The 19,171-nt window shown below is 44.8% G+C and overlaps 1 protein-coding gene across 3 annotated transcripts in view; it reads left to right on the top strand.

The window, feature by feature from the left end:
- TIAM1 (TIAM Rac1 associated GEF 1) overlaps positions 1 to 19,171 on the top strand; it is a 400,889-nt gene that overhangs the window by 71,917 nt on the left and 309,801 nt on the right. For 2 of the 3 annotated variants that reach the window (XM_033418176.2, XM_049710491.1), the window contains one exon: positions 14,699 to 14,751. The exons of the other annotated variant lie outside the window; for it this stretch is intronic. The gene's annotated coding sequence lies outside the window, so the exon portion shown is untranslated. Of the gene's footprint in view, positions 1 to 14,698; positions 14,752 to 19,171 lie in introns of those variants that run through there. 3 annotated transcript variants of the gene reach the window in all.

Raw genomic sequence — 19,171 nt, 5'->3', positions numbered from 1 at the left:
ATTTGCGGGTATTGAAAAATCCTTGCGTCCCTGGGATAAATCCCACTTGCTCATGGTATATGATCCTTTTAATGTATTGTTGGATTTCATTTGCTAGTATTTTGTTGAGGATTCTTGCATCTATGTTCATCTGTGATATTGATCTGTAATTTTCTTTTTTTGTGGTATCTTTGTCTGGTTTTGGTATCAGGGTGATGGTGCCTTCAAAGAATGAGTTTGGGAGTATTCCTTGCCCTGCAATTTTTTGGAATAGTTTCAGAAGGATAGGTGTTAACTCTTTTCTAAATGTGTTATTATTATTTTTTTTAATAGTGGCAGCTTATTCGAGTCTACAGGCCAACGGACATTACCTGTGTCCAAGTAGTTCTGGCTTGATACTTAAGTAGGACTGTACTTGAACCAGTCTTACTAATAATCTTAAAATTTTCAGAGTTTTCCCCCAGCATGGAAAAGCTGTTCCTCTTGGGTAGTTTAGTAGGTGACTAAGTACTATCTGCCTTGGAAGAGCCCAGGCCTAATCACCTTTATTAGCTCTCAATGGTAACTAACTGGACTTTTCTCTTCTACTCTTCTTAAGATTTTTAACAAAGACTTTTACCTTTTTTCGTCTTCTTGTTGAATACTTGACTTGCTGTAATAAGTCAGAACAGTGATTCTCATTGAAAGAATGTAGGATTTGCTGTCAGAAGATGTGGGTTGGACTCCTGGCTCCCCACCCAGTAGTCCTGGGACTGTGGTCAAGATACAAAATTTTCATGAGTCTCAGCTGCTTCCCTTGTACCTGAGAGTGTGGGAGTGTCATGAGAATTCAGTGATGGAGCTATGTGAAGGGCACTGCCAAGGTTTGAAGGGTGATAATTATTGCCCCCCTTCTCACCCCAGAGTTTAGAGCCAGTTGACGAAGCTAACAGAGAATTCAGACAGACGGGGGTCAGAAGATCAGCATTATTACAGAAAAAGCTGGTTGGAAAACAGGCTTAGAGGTGAGGGATAAATGGGCTTGCTCACCTCCCTTCCCCACTTGTAGGGCTGGTCAACCCCAGGAACAGGGCAGAGAAGGAAAAAGTAAGTCTGGAAGGTGATTGGCTCCAAAAGAGAGAATCCAGAAGACACCAGGCATCATGTGTTCAGTATCTTCTCCCAATCTGCCAACTAGGGAAGTCCTCTTCTTTCCTGGGAGGAGTGAGTTAGGGGATGTTGACAGAGAGCTTGTATTAGTTTCCTAGGGCTGCCACAGCAAAGTATCTCAAACTGGGCCACTTAAACAACAGAAACTTATTGTCTCACAGTTCTGGAGGCTGAAAGTCCAAGGTCAAGTTTCCCCCTGAATGCTGTGAGGGAGAATCTGTTACATGCTTTTTCCCCCAGCTTTTGGCAGTTTGCTAGCAGTCATTGGAGTTCCTTGGCTTGTGGCATTGTCACCCTGATCTCTTCCTTCATCTTCACATGGTGTTCTCCCAGTGTGCCCGTCTATGTCCAAATTTCCCTTGTGAAGCATAGTAGGTATTAGTACCCAGTAGGTGCTCAGTAGTTTTCCGTTATGGACTGAATTGTGGTTCCCCTCAGCAAATTCATATGTTGAAACTCTATGCCCTCCCCCCATCCCCCCGTGACTGCATTTGGACATAGGGCCTTTAAGAAGATAATTAAGGTTAAATGAGATCAAAAGTGTGGGTCCATAATCCAATAGGGATCACGTCCTTATAAGGAGGGGAAGAGACACCAGAGCTCCTTCTCTCTCTGTGTGTACACAGAGGAAATGCCATGTGAGGACACAGTGAGAAGGTGGCCAGCTATAAGCTGAGGAAGAAAGATCTCCCCAGAAGCCAACCCTACGGGCACCTTGATCTTGGACTTTCAGCCTCCAGAACTGTGAGACAATACATTTCTGTTGTTTAGGTCACCCAGCCTGTGGTGTTTTGTTATGGCAGCCCAAGCAGACGAAGACGTTTCCTTTTTTTCCAGTGGTGACAGCTGTGTGTAGCTCCGCTCACCGTAATACTGGCCATTGTTGAGGTCAGCGTTGGTGAGCCTGCCTTACTCTGGCACAGGGCAGTGTGGTAGCTTCTGGTCTGTGTTATTTTTAGTCTTCTGGCTTCACTTAATGGATTGGATAGCTAAGGATGAGAAAGCTTAAGTAGTTGCTTGAAGCCACTTTAATAGATTAGGCAATGGAACCCCAGGGTGAATCCCAATGCACTCAGAGCTCGCTTGGGTAAATCCAGGGCAAATATATTTAATTCTTTATTTAAAAATGCAATTCATAGTGACATGTGGCTGTCATTGAGTAGCAAAGAAATGAAACAAAGTGGGTCAGTGACACACTGCACTGTTTTGTGGTAAATATAGGTTAACTGCTTTAATGGAAAACCACAATCTAGGGGAAAGTGGACTTGAAAAGCTTAAACTCTTGAAAAAGCTCCAATGATGCAGTTATGACTGGGATAGAAAAAGTGCAGCTCTTTGAGGCTAAAACCTTTCACCAGTAAACACTTTTGCTCCGCCTTGTGGTTAAAACTGTTGCTTTATTTCAAAATGTACTTATTGGGGGTGACTGTGTGCCTGGGTTTGTGCTGACGTTTGGGCACCAGGAGCTAGGATGCATAGGTGCTGAATCAGCTGAGAGCTTAGTGGGGCTGGCTACATGGACAGTGGCCACTCTGCATTGTAGGTGTTGCCTGAGAGGGCAGAGGGAGGTCATTACAGCATGCGGTGGGAGCATGCTGGGTGCGGGGGTTATCTCACACAGACTAAGGGCAGACCTCAGGGATGGCTTTCCTAAAAGAGGTGATACTTGAGCTGAGTTTTGGGCAAGTTCTGGTTATTCAGGCAAAGCTGAGTAATGGTGTTTCAGGCAGAGAATAAAGTAAGTGTATCCGCATGGAGATAATGGGGGGATAGCCCACTTGGAGGACTGTTTACACATAGATACTGCCGCTTCGTCTCCATTCTCCCCTTCTTTTCCTTCTTCCTTCTATTCCATCAGTGATGTTTTTTTGGTAAAGTGACTTCAGGGGTGAATAAGAGGGCCTGATTTGTAGTGTTTGTCGATTTCCATGATGTAAATATTCCCATCACGGCTGATTCCAAGCTACCAACATGATGTCGATTGGCCCACAATATTTTAAAACTTTTTAACAATTGGTCATAAGCCTGTACAATCCCACTCAGTAGACCACTGCTTCCCATGCATCCATCATCTGTCCATTCATCATCCATCATTCATCTATCATTCATCCATCCATCTATCATCTGTCCATTCATTCATCCATCTATCATCCACCCATCCATCCATTCATTCATCCATCCATCTTCCATTATCCATCCATCTATCCATTCATCATCCATCGATCATCCATCCACCTGTCCATCCATCCATCTATTCATCTATTCATCCATCCATCTTCCCTTATCTATCCATCCATTCATCATCCATCTATTATCCATCCATCCACCTATCCATCCATCCATCAATCTATTATCCATCCACCTATCCATCCATCCATCTATCCATCTGTTATCCATCCAACTATCCATCCATCCATCTATCCATCTAACATCCATCCACCCATCCACCCACCTATCCATCCATCCATCTATCCATTATCCATCCACCTATCCATCCATCCATCTATCCATTATCCATCCACCTATCCATCCATCCATCTATCCATCTGTTATCCATCCACCTGTCCATCCATCCATCTATTAATCTATTCATCCATCCATCTTCCCTTATCTATCCATCCATTCATCATCCATCTATTATCCATCCATCCACCTATTCATCCACCCATCTATCCATTATCCATCCACCTATCCATCCATCCATCTATCCATTATCCATCCACCTATCCATCCATCCATCTATCCATCTGTTATCCATCCACCTATCCATCCATCCATCCATCCATCCATCCATCCATCTGTTATCCATCCAACTATCCATCCATCCATCTATCCATTATCCATCCACCTATCCATCCATCCATCTATCCATCCACCTATCCATCCATCCATCTATCCATCTAACATCCATCCATCCATCCACCCACCTATCCATCCATCCATCTGTCCCTCCGTCTTTCTTCCAACTATCCATCCATCCATCTATCCATTGTCCATCCACCTATCCATCCATCCATCTATCCATCCACCTATCCATCCATCCATCTATCCATCTAACATCCATCCATCCATCCACCCACCTATCCATCCATCCATCTGTCCCTCCGTCTTTCTTCCATCTATCCATCCATCCATCCATTCATCCATCTGTCCACAAACATAGTTTAACCAAACAGAATCATAGGAATAAGTCATATTAAAGATTTTAGAGTTCCCTTCGTTAAGTCTTCTCATTTTATAGATAAGAAAACTGACATCTAGAGAGAGGAACTGACATTCTTCAAGTCTGTTTGTAGAGCTGAGGTTAAGACTGTCGGCTTCAGAATTTAAGTCTGCAGCTGTCTCCCTTAAGTAAAGAAAATGCAACCTGAAATATGACTTGGTAATTGCCGAGTTGGGGCAATGTGGAATTCACGTAGCACACACCACAGTTCTGTCAGTCTCTGCTTTTCTGTGACAGTCCTAACGCTCATGATAGTGTTTTTGTTGTTACTTAATAGTCGCTGTCTCCCAGCAGGCTCCAAATTTCCTTCGCAGGGGGTTCAAAATGTCCCTGTTGAAATAACATTCTTCTCCCACTTTGTAGCACTGGGCTTCAGAATTTAATTTAGCAGTTGACTCTTGATATCAGTCCTCGATGTTTCTGGATTTCATTTCTCTCTCTTTCTCTTTTTTTGTGATACAGACGTCTCTCCTTTGAGACTCCAACTCAAGGTACCCATTTGTGGTGTGAACCAGCTGCTTCTTGGGAGCCCCGTTTGTGTTGGGCTGAATTTCCTGGGAAATATCTACTGATTTGAAAAAAATTTCTTTCCTTATTCCTGGGCTTCTAGAAGTATGTCTTGGAGCTTTTGGGAGATGAATAATTGAATAATTGGTACTGCTTTTGACGGTCTTTATTGTTATTTATTTCTTTTTTACTGAGGTGTAGTTGATGTACAGTATTATGTAAGTTTCAGGTATATAACGTAATGATTCCCAATTTTTAAAGGTTATATTCCATTTATAGTTATTATAAAATGTTGGCTCTGTTCCTTGTTGGTCTTTAAATTGTTGTCAACTCAGAGGGGAAGGGTGACTCTTACTATATGAGAAGCTTTACTTTGAAACTGTGGACAAATGGTCTGGTGAATTGAATATTCCAGAGGACTCTATTTAACACTAGCTTCTATGTTGTAATGTTGAGCAAAAAAAGCAAGATGCTGGGATGCGCCTAGGATGCCACTTTCGTTAAAAGTAAGTAAACAAATTGGCGTTCACCTCTGGGGAGTGAAAACGAGGGTAGTAATGACTTGAAGAGAAAACTTGCCACCTTTTAACTTTACATGTTTCTGTATTGTTTATTTTTCTCTTTTTGATTATAAGCACGTAATAAAGCAAACCCAGACTAAACAGAAAGCCTGGCTATATTTTAATAGGACTCACCCGGGTATGGGCAATAACCTTTCTATTGTCTTCTTAAGATAGTTTGCCATTTACCCAATGTAAAGTTTACATGTGTCTAGTTTATAAATTGTAACTTAGTAATTTTCTATACAATTAATGTTGGTTGCTAGAAAATCATAATGGCAGACATAGTCAAACTTGCTCAGTATGGGCAGAAATTTAAACTTAAACTTCACTGTGAATTCTCCCTTCACCTCATTATTATTTTTACCAATCTTTTTTGTTCTTTGCTGCACCACATGGCACGTGGGATCTTATTTCCCTGACCAGGGGCTGAACCCATGTCCCCTGCATTGGAGCAGAGTCTTAACCCACTGGACCGCCAGGGAAGTCCCTACCAATTGTTTCTTAATGAGGTTGATCATCTACTTGTATGCATGGCCCAAGCTGGTCATTTTTCAGGACTTCCGACAGAGATTCTAAAACTTCCTGGAGGTATTCTGCGAGCTGACTTGGGGCCATTATGTTTTCCCAGTTCTCCTTGACTGTGGTGCTCTCAGCTCCTTGGACGTGGAGAGTCACTCGATTTCACTGGCTTTCCCAGACCAGCATCGTGTTCTCTGATACCAGCCATCCTGCCTTCCCACCTCTTTCCCCTTAAATGAACTTCTTTCCTGTACTTGGCAGTTCATGTCCTCTGTCTTCATCTTTAGGGCATCCTCTGGTGTTCCTGATCTCAAATTAGGAAAAATAAATTGAGTCCCATTCCCTGTGGCTCCAAGCATTTGAAAAGGCAGGGAATGTGTGGATTATTGTACAAGAAATAGATCAGTGTGTAATAGCCTAAAATGGAAAAAGAAACGTGACTGCTTATTCAGGCATTTGCAAAATGATGCAGGCTGCCTCTCCCAACTGTCTTTTATAAAAACAATTTCCGGAAATGTGTGGACTAGGTAAATGATATGTTACTGATACAAAACACAACCGTGATTATACTAGCAGAAGATTATGTTTCCTCTGTTTTACAGTCTGTGTGAATTTCTTTCAAGTTATTAGGTTGAACTGTATGAATTGCTAAATTGAGCTACCAAAAGGGCAGTTTCATCCAATTCAACCTAAGAGAGCTTATTTGCTGAGTTGTAAGACATGGGAAATATGTGTCTGCATAAGGAAAGAATATGAGATGGACGTGCTTTAAGGAAACTGGGCATCCTTTTTTTATTTGAACCTGTCTCTGATGGTTAGTATTCACTTAGTTGACACTTCGTTGTTGCCTCACTAGCTTTCAGAAAGTATATAGAGCAAAATTGGTTGCCTAGCAACATGTTCCAGCCCAGGAGGGTTGGAGAATGGGTCAGTGATGAGCAATTATGTACAATCAAGTTTAAAAATGCATAGCAGCCTGCTCTATCCATGCTCTGACCACCAGGAAGCATCAGCATTCTGTTGGCTTGGGTTTATGGCTATTGTATGTGAAGTTATTGCAGTTGTGGTCTGGATCTCATGGTTGCAATTCAGAAAAATTTTACGCTGGACCAAAGTAGGCTTCTGGTGCCCCTCTGTACATTGGTCCATTTTGCAGAAGCATCTGACATCCATCATTTGGTTGGCTGCCTATCTGGACACTCATCCCTTTGAAAAGTAAAAAGAGAAAATGAAGAATTTGCTTAATTGTGATTGTTTTCATCTCAGCAAATTGGCCTCTCTTAGTGAATCTGTAATTTGCCAAAGAACAAGTACACACAAAATGAGGGACAACGGTCCCCTTACTCAACCCAAATCATTTTTTCAAGAATCACGAATGCTGGGCAGACATTCTCTCTGAAATGGCCCAAGCCCTGAATCGTTTCTCCTCCTTCCGTTCCAGCAAAACAGAAGACACATTTTGCATCATCCCGTCCTTACTTAATCTTTCTGTCAGCACCAGTATCAATGGTGTACATCCTGAAAGCAGCAGGAAAGCTAGGAGGCATTTTTATAACGCTGGCAAAGCTAATAGAGCACATTTCATTGTTAAGAATCATTGAGTTTAATTGGCAAATCAATTTTTAGGCCCTTTCCATTTGTATTTTGTTTAATCAACAAAAATAAATCGCCGTGCCAACCTTGAAAGCTCCAAGTCGGAGAACAGTGGCAAATATTTTGTTCGTCCTGCCAAAAGTGCTTTCCAACAGCAATGTCTTAATTGAAGATGATTTATATTCAGAAGCGTTTTATCATTTGTCTGAAGAAGGAAAAAGCTGCGTAAGCAAGTAGTGTGCAATCGTTTTTGGCATTGTTTTTGACATTTATCTACACTCTATCCTTCAGATGTTTATAGAAAAGCGACCTTCCCTAGCCCTTCTTGCTAATGATTCAGTCTCCATGTCCTGATGCAGCTGTCAATTAGCCCCTGTAACCTTTGGTGAGAGGTTTTTGCTGAGGAGGACTTCCAAAACCTAGGCTTTTCCCCCTTTTCTGCAGGGTTTTACTGACCCCGAATCCTGATCTCTGGGCCTTTGGTGGAAAATGGCTGGCATCTTAGTGCTGGAAGATGGGCGTCCTGAGCGGGCCTGGGAAAAGTGGGCTGCTGCTTTTTCGGTAGGAAAGCCTCACTAGCCATGCCGACCGTAGCGTTTTGCCTTTTTCTGCCTTCCTTACACTCCAGTGAGGGGGGAGAGATGACAAGAAGTACCATTTATTTGATGCCTACACAGTGTGTTCTCATTTCTCATGACAGCCCTGAGAGGTGAGGGAGCTAAACCCCATGTATCTGGTGAGGAAGCTGAGGTTCAGAGAACATCAGTAACAGTCTGTACGTGGAGTGGCTGCCGTTGGCATCCTGTTCCATTCGTCTCCGGTCATCTTCCCATTTCACTGGTGCTGGGAAGTAGCAAAGAGCCCCCGTCTCCAATACCCCAGTTTCACTGGAACATGCTTCCCCTCGCAGGGCTCCTGGGGGACAGGTACCATAGCGTGATGGTGGCTGACGCTCTGCGGGCTCTTGCTGTGTGCCTGGCATGTTTCCAAGAGCTTCATGTGTACCCTTAATTCGTGTAAACTTCATGCTCCTCTGAGGCACGGACTAGTTGGTGGACTGGTCCAAGGTCACATGGCTAACGGTTGGGGACCATTTGAATCCAGGTAACCTGCCCCAGCATCTGTGATCTTAGGGGTTTACCTTCCATGGCATGTACCCTTGTTTGTTTGTCCTTCCCCTTGCCTCCAAAGCAGCGGGGAAGATGATGAAGCAAGAGGAAGGGAAAATAGTACGGTTTTATGGACGGTGGAGGCCATTGATTTACTTGCCTCAATTTTGGGCTCATGCATTGATCTTCAGCTGTACTGGGATGCCTTTCCTGCTGCCATCTCTCCATTTCCCATTGGTTCTCGTGCCTCTGTGAAAGCTCCGTCTTCCACGGGGCCCTCTCAGGTTAATGGGAGGCCAGTTGTTTTCCAGGGGTCACCAGGAAACCCACAGTGTGACCTGCACATTATTCAAGGTGCAAAAAAAGGAACCTCAATAAACCCAGAACCAAACTCAGCAGCTTCTAAACAACGCCCTGTAAGTAACCAGTTCTAGGAAGCTCTTGGGATGGTAAAAATCTAGCAACTACCTGAAATTCCGCACATTCTTTGGGAATTTACTAGGGCCCCACTCTCAGCACCTTCAGGTACCAGGGATCAAGTGATCCTCAGATCAAGTGAGGAACAAGGGAGAATTTTCACATTCCCTTGGGGTGGGAAGGCCTACAGCAGGTCAGGTCACTTAATATAATGTTGAGGGTAATACCCACAGGGGACAATTTCTGATGCCACGCCCTATTCAAAGCATTTTGCATATATGAATCATGAGCTGGATGCTGTTATTATCCCCATTTTACAGATGAGAAAATCTGCTCTGTGACATGTGCACGTATATTGTAATTTTAGGAAAGCGAAAATACAAAACGCATCTCAGAATCAAGGACGTAGGTGGTATGTGGTATGTGGCTTGTGGGCTGGTGGTGCCAGCGTGTGGCTGCTCTTCAGAGCACAGCTGCCTCCTTATGAGATGGGCCCTGGCGACTAGCTGAGACGTGCAGGGCAATACCACAGCCGGCATTTATTGAGTTACTACTGTATGCCAGACACTAGTCTAAGAAGTTGACACGAATTTTTAAAATCCTCACAGAAGGATAGGTGCTATGATTATGATTGTACCTGATTTATAGATGAGGAAACTGAGTCAGTGGGGTATCTAACTTGCCCAAGGCCACCCAGGCAGTACGTGGCAGGGCCAAGTGTCAGCTAAGGCCATCTGGCTCCGGGCTCTGCCTCTGAGCTAAGGCCCCTGGTATAGCCGGGAAAGGGACAGTGGCACAGGGTACGGACATATACAGGCTCCGTATGGGATGGATGTTCCGGTTCCTCTCAGGTGCCCTTGCCCCGGTGGCTCATCACTCCCTTTTGGCATCCATCCTGGTGTGGAACTGGAGGTGGATTTTTTTTTTTTAATTTATTTGTTTTATTTATTTATTTTTGGCTGCATTGGATCTTCTTTGCGGTGCGTGGGCTTCTCATTGCGGTGGCTTCTCTTGTTGCAGAGCACAGGCTGTACGCACGTGGGCTTCAGTAGTTGCAGCACGTGGGCTCAGTAGTTGTGGCTCGTGGGCTCTAGAGCTCAGGCTCAGGAGTTGTGGCGCAGGGGCTTAGTTGCTCCACGGAATGTGGGATCTTCCCGGACCAGGGCTTGAACCCGTGTCCCCTGCATTGGCAGGAGGATTCTTAACCACTGCGCCACCAGGGAAGGTTGATTTTATCAGTCTTTTGTAGGCTTCTGTTTGTACCTGGGATCACCTCACAGCGAAGGAATTAGAGAAGAGCTCTGACGTGAATCCTAAAACATATCTGGAAAGGCATTTACTAGGTCTTAGAGGCATTTTCTCATTGACCCACACAACAGTCCTATGAAGTTCGTACTGAATGGTAAAGGGAGAAGCTGTATGTAGCCCAGAGAGGGTGAGCCACATATTCTCGGTCACACAGCAGGTGAGGGGTGGAGCTGGGCTCAGGCCACGTACACACGTGTCTGTAAGGTAAGGGCTGACTCCACAGTGGGGATCGCCCCTGCCTCCAGATGGGGCCCCTGCCAGCAGCTCTGGAGCATTTCCTGTTGGGTCAGCTCTGCTAGTCTGCTGCTTTCCCTCCTCCTGCTTTGCTGCCTTCCACACTCTCCCTTGCCTCCATGCTCCAAGCTCTTCAGAACAACAGGATGAGATTCTCCTTAGCCCGGAACTGTTTTTGCTATTGCTTGTGCATCCGAGCACCTGCTGAGCTGATGAGCTTTCGAAATGTCACTTGAGTGTTGGGAGGCAGCCGTGAGTGATGAGCCGTGAGTGCTTTGCGGGAACATACCATCGCAGCTGCCTCCCTGGGGCGGGTGGTGGTGGGCCGAGGGGAGGCCGTGGTTCCTCCTGCAGCCCGGCCCCTCAGAGAGGGCAGGAGGCTGTGTTCCTGCTCCTGCAGCTGGCACGTGGTCCCCACTGTCAGCCTGGTCGTTTTTCTTCTCCTGGGCACACGGTGACTGTTTCTGTGCTATGTTTCTCTTTTTTTAAAAAAATTTATTCATTTATTTTTGGCCGCGTTGGGTCTCCATTGCTGCGCGCGGGCTTTCACTAGTTGTGGCGAGCGGGGGCTATTCTTCGTTGCGGTGCGCGGGCTTCTCACTGCGGTGGCTTCTCTTGTTGCGGAGCATGGGCTTTAGGCACGCAGGCTTCAGTAGTTGTGGCACATGGGCTCAGTAGTTGTGGCTCACGTGCTCTAGAACGCAGGCTCAGTAGCTGTGGTGCACGGGCTTAGTTGCTCCATGGCATGTGGGATCTTCCCGGACCAAGGCTCGAACCGCTGTCCCCTACACTGGCAGGCAGATTCTTATCCACGGCGCCACCAGGGAAGTCCCCTGTGCTGTGTTTCTCTTACAGTGCTGGCTCTCCATTTATGGGTTAACTTTTGAGAATACAATTAAATTTTTGACCTTTTTCTTTCTGGATTTCTCTTTTCAGAAAAATGCACATGTATACAAAGTTCCGCATATCAATCCTGGATTTTCATGGGAACCCTTACCCTCAGGGCCTCCTTGAACACATCTCCTTCCCCATACACATATCAGGAAATCTAGCTTAAAAATTGGGTCCCTAGGGCTTCCCTGGTGGCGCAGTGGTTGAGAGTCCGCCTGCCGATGCAGGGGACACAGGATCGTGCCCCGGTCCGGGAAGATCCCACATGCCGTGGAGCGGCTGGGCCCGTGAGCCATGGCCGCTGAGCCTGCGCGTCTGGAGCCTGTGCTCCGCAACGGGAGAGGCCACAACAGTGAGAGGCCCACGTACCGCCAAAAAAAAAAAAAAAATTGGGTCCCCTACTAACCACCACCAATTGAGGGTAAATATGGAAAATTAAAGTTTTGATTCTCTGCCCCTCTTCTTTTTCCATTGCTGTCAGTCAGAAGCTGGGCAGGAAAGTATAAGTCACAGTCAAAGAGGTGACAGAAGAAAGTTCAATAAAGGTGTGTCATGGGGTTGAGAAACAGAAAGGGGGAGTGAGGTACACTGGGGCGATAGGAGGAAACCCCTCTGACTTTGTCCATTCAGACTGTTATAACAGAATAAATGCTATAAATTTCTCATAGTTCTGGAGGCTGGGAAGTCCAAGATCAAGGCACTGGAGGATTCGGTGTCTGCTTCTTGGTTTATAGATGACTGTCACATGACAGAAGGGGGGAGGGAGCTCTCTGGGGTCTCTTTCATAAGGGCGCTAATCCCACTTATGAGTTCTCCACCCTCATGACCTAATCAACTCCCAAAGGCCTCTCCTCCTATTACAATCACATTGGGGATTAGGTTTCAGTGTATGAATTTTGAGGGGATATAGTCTATGGCATCCTCCAACCCCTAGAAGTAAGGATAGAGGGAGAGGATCACCTGAGAGAAACTGACCTGTGATGGAGAGACCCCCAGGTGACCCTGCAGGGAGGAAGCAGGGGCATGCATGCTCCTTCCTTCCCCTCCTCCTACTCTCCTGGCTTCTACTGGTACCTAAGGGGCCAGAGGGCAAGGGAGCCTGGTTGATGCAGGTCATAGAGGTCAGCCTCCCAGGGCACATGTCCCAGTGGTGAGAAGTAATCTAAAGGGCAACCAGAGAATATTTAGTACATCGCCCTTTAGATTCTTAAATAACTTTTATCCTGTGGATGGTACTTTTAAGAGCGCAGGAAGCAGCTCTGTCATCTGTAAATGCTCTCCCTGGGTACTGGGCATCATGGGAAATTGCTTAGCTTGTGCTACGGAGGTTTTGTAATCCTGTTAGTGATTGGAAACTTCCTGTTCTTTTCGGATGCTTTTAAATCCAGTCTTTTACTTTTTTTTTCTATTTTATTTGTATGCCTGTTATTATAAGGTCACTTTAAAAGGCTTCATTATACCTGATGATGATGAACCAGTCTGTTTCAGTATTACAGGGGATTGTATGTAAATCTCTCATGTGGCATTGTGTTCAAAGGTCGTTTCCCCCTATCTTATGACAGCTTGATGTTTAGAAATGAGCATTTCTGGAGTTTGGAGACAGAGAAATTATGTCGGGAAGCACTTGAGAAATTAAAAAGTGTTATGCAGTGCAAGGTTTTACGAGGCAGCGGGGGTAACTGACGTCACCGAGGTTGGATCTGGGAGTCGGGGATCTGTTACTGGCACCAGCTCATACTTGCTCTGTGACTTTGGGCACCACCTCTAGGCATTTCTATTTGTAAGGTGGAGTTAACGCTACAAACAAAGACTCTCTCCTTAAGCAGACTTTAGTCGGGTTCCTCTGAGTCCTGTTTTTGTCTAGATCTGGACCTTGGCTCCTGTCCTGTCTTTGGCCCGCCTAGCCCAATTTTAGCAAGAATCCTGCTAAGTCAGTTCAGAGAGAATCACCCACTCTTGATATGTGATCACCCTCGATATCTGATCACCCTAGGCTACCTTCAGCAAAAATCCCATTGCTTGTTTGTTAATAAGAATCCCCCTACCCTGCTGTCTCCTCTGAGTAATTTTCTGTCCACTGACTGCCTCACTTCGCTTGATTGCCGTAAATCCTCAGGTGTCTTTGCTGTATTCAGAGTTGAGCCCCATCTCTCTCCTATTTTGCAATAGCCCTAAAAGAAGTCTTTCTTACCATTTTAATAAGCATCAGAATAATTTTTTCTTTAACTTTACCCACCAGAAAACCTTGGAATTGTTCAGGATCCTCAAGGACCACTGATCCAACCCCACCCAATGTCGAGAGTGATGTGGAGCTCACTGTGAGGTGTCTAGTACCTCAGGGCAGCAAATGAGGACCCCATTCACTCCCTTGGGGGCTGGTTCTCATTGTAGAGAAGCTCTGTCTCTGTTTCAAGCTCAAAATCTGCCTCCACTTATACTCACTGATCTCAATTCTGCCTTTCCTCAAAACCTGTTCTTCCTTTATTTAAGTGAATAATTTAGCTTCTTAAATTGTAGCCATCTTAATGAAGATAATTTTAAGCTGTGTCTTTTCTTTTTCTTAAATTTATTCACTTATTTTATATTTATTTTTGGCTGTGTTGGGTCTTCGTTGCTGCACGCAGGCTTTCTCTAGTTGCGGTGAGTGGGCTTCTCATTGCAGTGGCTTCTCGTTGTGGAGCACAGGCTCTAGGCCCGCGGGCTTCAGTGGTTGTGGCACACGGGCTTCAGTAGTTGTGGCATGTGGGCTCAGTAATTGTGTGGCACATGGGCTTAGTTGTTCCACGGCATGTGGAATCTTCCCGGACCAGGGCTCGAACCCGTGTCCCCTGCATTGGCAGGCGGATTCTTAACTACTGCACCACCAGGGAAGCCCCTAAGCTGTGTCTTTATTGCCTTTCTTGCTTTCAACAGGACTCTGAGCCTGGTTGAACCTATGTTTCCCACTCTGGGAAGATGCATAAGGGTGATGCCTCGGAGGTCTTCTCTCTGTGGACCGTGTCTTTATTTCCTGAACTCTTGGGTTGCCCTGTTCCTCTGCTTCTAATTCTAAGTCCTTTGTTTCTTTCCTCTTTTAGCTCTTGCTGATGCCTTGTTTGATACAAGTTTATAAATGATGTGCTTCTTTTCCTTTCATGAAGTAAAGTGCATGGGATTTGTGAAAGCTGTTTGCCACTTAGAAGTCTTTTTTTTTTTTTAATTTTCAGATTGATGGCTATTTTCCAGATGTTAACATTATCAGAAGCCTGACCTTCACATGGTATGTATGCTCTGAAGGACCTTTTAGGTCCATCAGGGGTATATAAATACATTAACTTTTTAATTTACTTGTTTATCATTTAGCCCTAAATCTGTCCTTGGTGTTTGTTGAGTTTCACCCCCTATTCTTTCACCTCATTCATGGGTATATTTGAAAAGCAGTGACTTCTACAGGATCAAAACAACCAAAGTTATTTTCTTGAAGAAAGAATTTTAGGATGAGGATTTAAAAAGAAAATCAGATTTACTTATAAATATTTCAATATGGCTCTGAAAAGATAGGGATTCATTTTGTTAAAACATCAACAGAATACTATTATCACACGTAAGAAATGAACAATAATTCATTTCTTAATATCACTGAATATTCATGTTCAGATTTCTTTGATTGTCTAAGAAATATTTTTTCACAGTTAGTTAAAAATACCTCAGAGTAATCAAAGGATTTAAACAAAGTCCACACATTGCATTTGGTTAATATGTCTCTTAATTCTCTTTATTTATTTATTTAATAACTTTATTTTATTTTATCTCTATTTTTGGCTGCATTGGGTCTTCTTTGCTGCACGTGGGCTTTCTCTAGTTGCAGCGAGCAGGGGCTACTCTTTGTTGTGGTGCACGGGCTTCTCATTGCGGTGGCTTCTCTTGTTGCAGAGCACGGGCTCTAGGCGCACAGGCTTCAGTAGTTGTGGCATGTGGGCTCAGTAGTTGTGGCTCACGGGCTCTAGCGCTCAGGCTCAGTAGTTGTGGCTCACGGGCTTAGTTGCTCCGTGGCATGTGGGATCTTCCCGGACCAGGGTTTGAACCCGTGTCTCCTGCATTGGCAGGTGGATTCTTAACCACTGAGCCACCGGGGAAGCCCCTAAGTCTCTTTTAATATGCAGGTTTCCTGTCCCTCTCTTGTTCTGTCTTTTTTTTTAAATTAAAAAGCATTCTAAAAATTTTTTTAAATGGCATACTTTTAAACTTATTTATTTAAAAAAATCTTAAATTTAGTTTTGGCTGTGCCACAGGGCATGCGGGATCTTCCCTGACCAGGGATTGAACCCGTGCCCCCTGCATTGGGAGCATGGAGTCTTAACTGCTAGACCACCAGGGAAGTCCTCTTGTTCTGTCTTGTGATATATTTGGTCAAGAAGCTGGATCTTTTGGATATTTTGAATCTCTTGGATCGGGATCTGTGTGTTTCCCCACAATGTAGATTTTGTTGCCAACATTCTGGTGTTGTCATTTAATGTGGGTTTTTTTTTTATAATAAAGGTTTTAAAAAAATTTTTTTTATTTTTGGCTGAGTTGGGTCTTCGTTGCTGTGCGCGGGCTTCTCATTGCAGTGGCTCCTCTTGTGGAGCACGGGCTCTAGGTGCGCAGGCTCAGTAGTTGTGGCACGCGGGCCCTAGAGCATGCGGGCTTCAGTAGTTGCAGGGCGTGACCTTAGTAGTTGTGGTGCGCAGGCTCAGTAGTTGTGGCGCACGGGCTTAGCTGCTCTGCGGCATGTGGGATCTTCCTGGACCAGGGATCGAACCCGTGTCCTCTGCATTGGCAGGGGGATTCTTAACCACTGCACCACCAGGGAAGTCCTAATGTGTTTCTTTGTCCCCAAAATGTCCTATAAACTAAAGTCTTGATCAGATTTAGGTTCAAATTTGGGGACAAGAATATTTCATACATGATAGTGTAACTTCCGTCAGGTGACATATTCTGAGTGTCACCCAGTTCAGAAGACCAGCCACATGGTAAAGTAGAAGCTGTTTCTGTGAGGGAGAAACACTTGTAGCTTGAGAACAAAGGTTGCTGCGAGCTAATTCCTACCTCATGTATCTAGTCTTGATTTTCATCTTGGAAGAATACTCTTGGGTATGAAGGGCTATGCTCCGTGTCTTGGTGGGTAGTTTCAGATCTACCAGCTCGCTTTGCTTATTCCTGCCATTTCTTACAAGAGTGTCCTAAGTGTGCTCTGCCTCACCCCTCCTAACTAGGACGCTGTGGACTAGAACCGGGGTAGGCGAATGACAGCCCACGGTTCTGTTTTTATAAATAAATTTTTATTGGAACACAGCCACGCCTGTTTTTTTACGTATTGTCGATGGTTGCTTTAATGCTACAGTAGCAGAGTTGAGTAATGGCCTGAACAAAGCCTGAAATATTTACTATTTAGCTCTTTACAAAAAGAAAGTTTGCTGACCTCTGGGCTGGAAGGTAAGCAGAGGATGAATAAGGCTTTAGCATATGGAGCAAACAAAAATATTTTCTCATCACTGAAATGCCACTCAACCTTAGTACCTGTGAATGTGAAATTCTGTGGCTCACAAATTGTGCCTTAAACCATTAAGATAATTTTGTTTTTCTTTGTTCATTTTTCTACCCATTAGATGACATCATCCTTCTACTTGCCTGGAAATACAATTCAACACGGGTGGGTTCACATTTAATAATGGTGACATTTTACTGGGCAGATAACTGACTTAGTAATCTCCAGATTCAGCATTTGAGTCCTGACTTGCTATACCCTCTTCCTTAGATAGTATAAAGCTTTCTCTTCCACCAGTGTGCTCCTGTGTGGTTTGTTTTCACCTTTGTATGATGAAGAATTCTCCATCCTTTCAATGAATGTCTCATGCTAAGGGTTTTCAAAATAAGTAGACTTGCATTTTTTTCTCCTAAATGGAACTCAGCTAATTTTATCGAAACTATTCCTTTTGTCTTTTGTCTATATTGTATGCTACATTATTATGGATGGCTTTGGAATTCTTCATGTAAAAAAAAAATTGAAATACAGTTAAAATATACATGACTTTTTTTTTCTTAATTGCATCCTAATGTACTAAAAACTAGAGTGTAATTATTAAAAATGATAGAAGGAAAGAATTAAAACAATAAAATTGCTTAGAAAAGCTCCTGTTCCATAATGCATTCGGAAATAATTGGTATCATAAGGTGTAATTCACAATCTTTCTTTGAAGTATGAAGCTTAAGCTTGGGTGGGCAGGGGACCTCTTAGGACGTGGTGATGTCTGAATTAGTTTCTTCAGTAGCACTTCTGAATCTGTACACAGATTGTAGCATCTTGCTACCTGCCTTGTTGTGTTTGTTTGTTTGTTTGTTTTTTTGTGATAGAGAGAGGTACTTCCTAGAGGAAGGGCTAGGACAGAGGGTCCTCTAATGCTTTACCAGACACTACTACTGCCCTGTTGATTAGGGAAGGGAGGAGAAGAGAAACTGCTTAATATAGGCTGTGGCGTTAGCTCAGGCCACAGGGTAGTTTCCTGGGCAGTTGATGTAGACCAAGCAGAGGACCTTTTTGCCCAGGTGTCAGGTAAGCCTGGGGCTTATGCTTCAAACAGGCTGAGAAGCCTCCTTGGCTTATTTTCTAGACTCATCCCCTCATCTGGCCCTGAGGATCTTATTGCTGAGATGGCCAGAGTTGATGAATCCAAGAAGAAGCACCATCAGGAAAAAGAGGGAAAGGGATTGGACTCCCAGGCTTGGAGTCTGAGCCTCAGTTTGCCTATGGCCCGGGCATTTGTCTCCCTGAGCATTGGGAGACAAGAACACACAAGGAATCAAATAAGGAGAGAACATTCCAGGCAGACCTGAGCTTTTAATCGCTACTCCTTTGGATCAAGCGTTCCTTGCCCAGGACCCACCATATCCAGGCTCCTTCTCAGAGCAGTGGTGGTGCTGGCGGTGCTGGTGGTGCTGGTGGTGGTGATGGGGGTGGTGGTGGTGGTGGTGCTGGTGGTGCTGGTGGTGGTGTTGGGGGTGCTGGTGGTGATGGGGGTGCTGGTGGTGCTGGTGGTGGTGGTGATGGGGGTGTTGGTGGTGCTGGTGGTGCTGGTGATGGGGGTGATGGTGATGCGGGTGCTGGTGGTGCTGGTGGTGGCGATGGTGATGCGGGTGCTGGTGGTGCTGGTGATGGGGGGAGTGCCGTTCACCACAGCTGGTGCTGATTCCTGAGCCCCAGCCTGCTGGGGGAAGTCAGCTCTGTAAAGGGGTTGAGGTCAAGACAGTCACACCAGAGCTTATCTTTTGAAAGAGTTGTACTGGGGGTGGCAGGCTGGGGAGGCAGCACTGCCCAGTATACTTATTTGAAGAAGACCATTGCTGTTCAGAAATTTGGGGCCTCTTTTCTGGAAATAGCTTTTAGAGTCTGGGGTGTATTCTTTGGAATATCTTCATCAATGGCCAATTTTTCTCTTTTTGGATGGCTTTGATCTTTCAGTAAAATTCTTAAAAACATTTTTTTTTCTTGTTTTAGTTTTTTTTTCGGTAAAATTCAAATGTCGCCTTCCCAGACAAGCCTCCCTGAGAACTGAATATGAAGTAGCAGCCCCTCCACACACACACTCCCCACCCCCCCATCACCCGCTGTGTTCGCCGCCCGTCCTTCCCAAGGTCACCAATGGCCCATGACCTCAATCAGG

Source organism: Orcinus orca, chromosome 5, assembly GCF_937001465.1.
Source record: "Orcinus orca chromosome 5, mOrcOrc1.1, whole genome shotgun sequence".
Lineage (NCBI taxonomy): Eukaryota > Metazoa > Chordata > Mammalia > Artiodactyla > Delphinidae > Orcinus > Orcinus orca.
The sequence above is the reverse complement of the archived record's forward strand: the minus strand, read 5'-3'. Positions and strand labels throughout refer to the sequence as shown.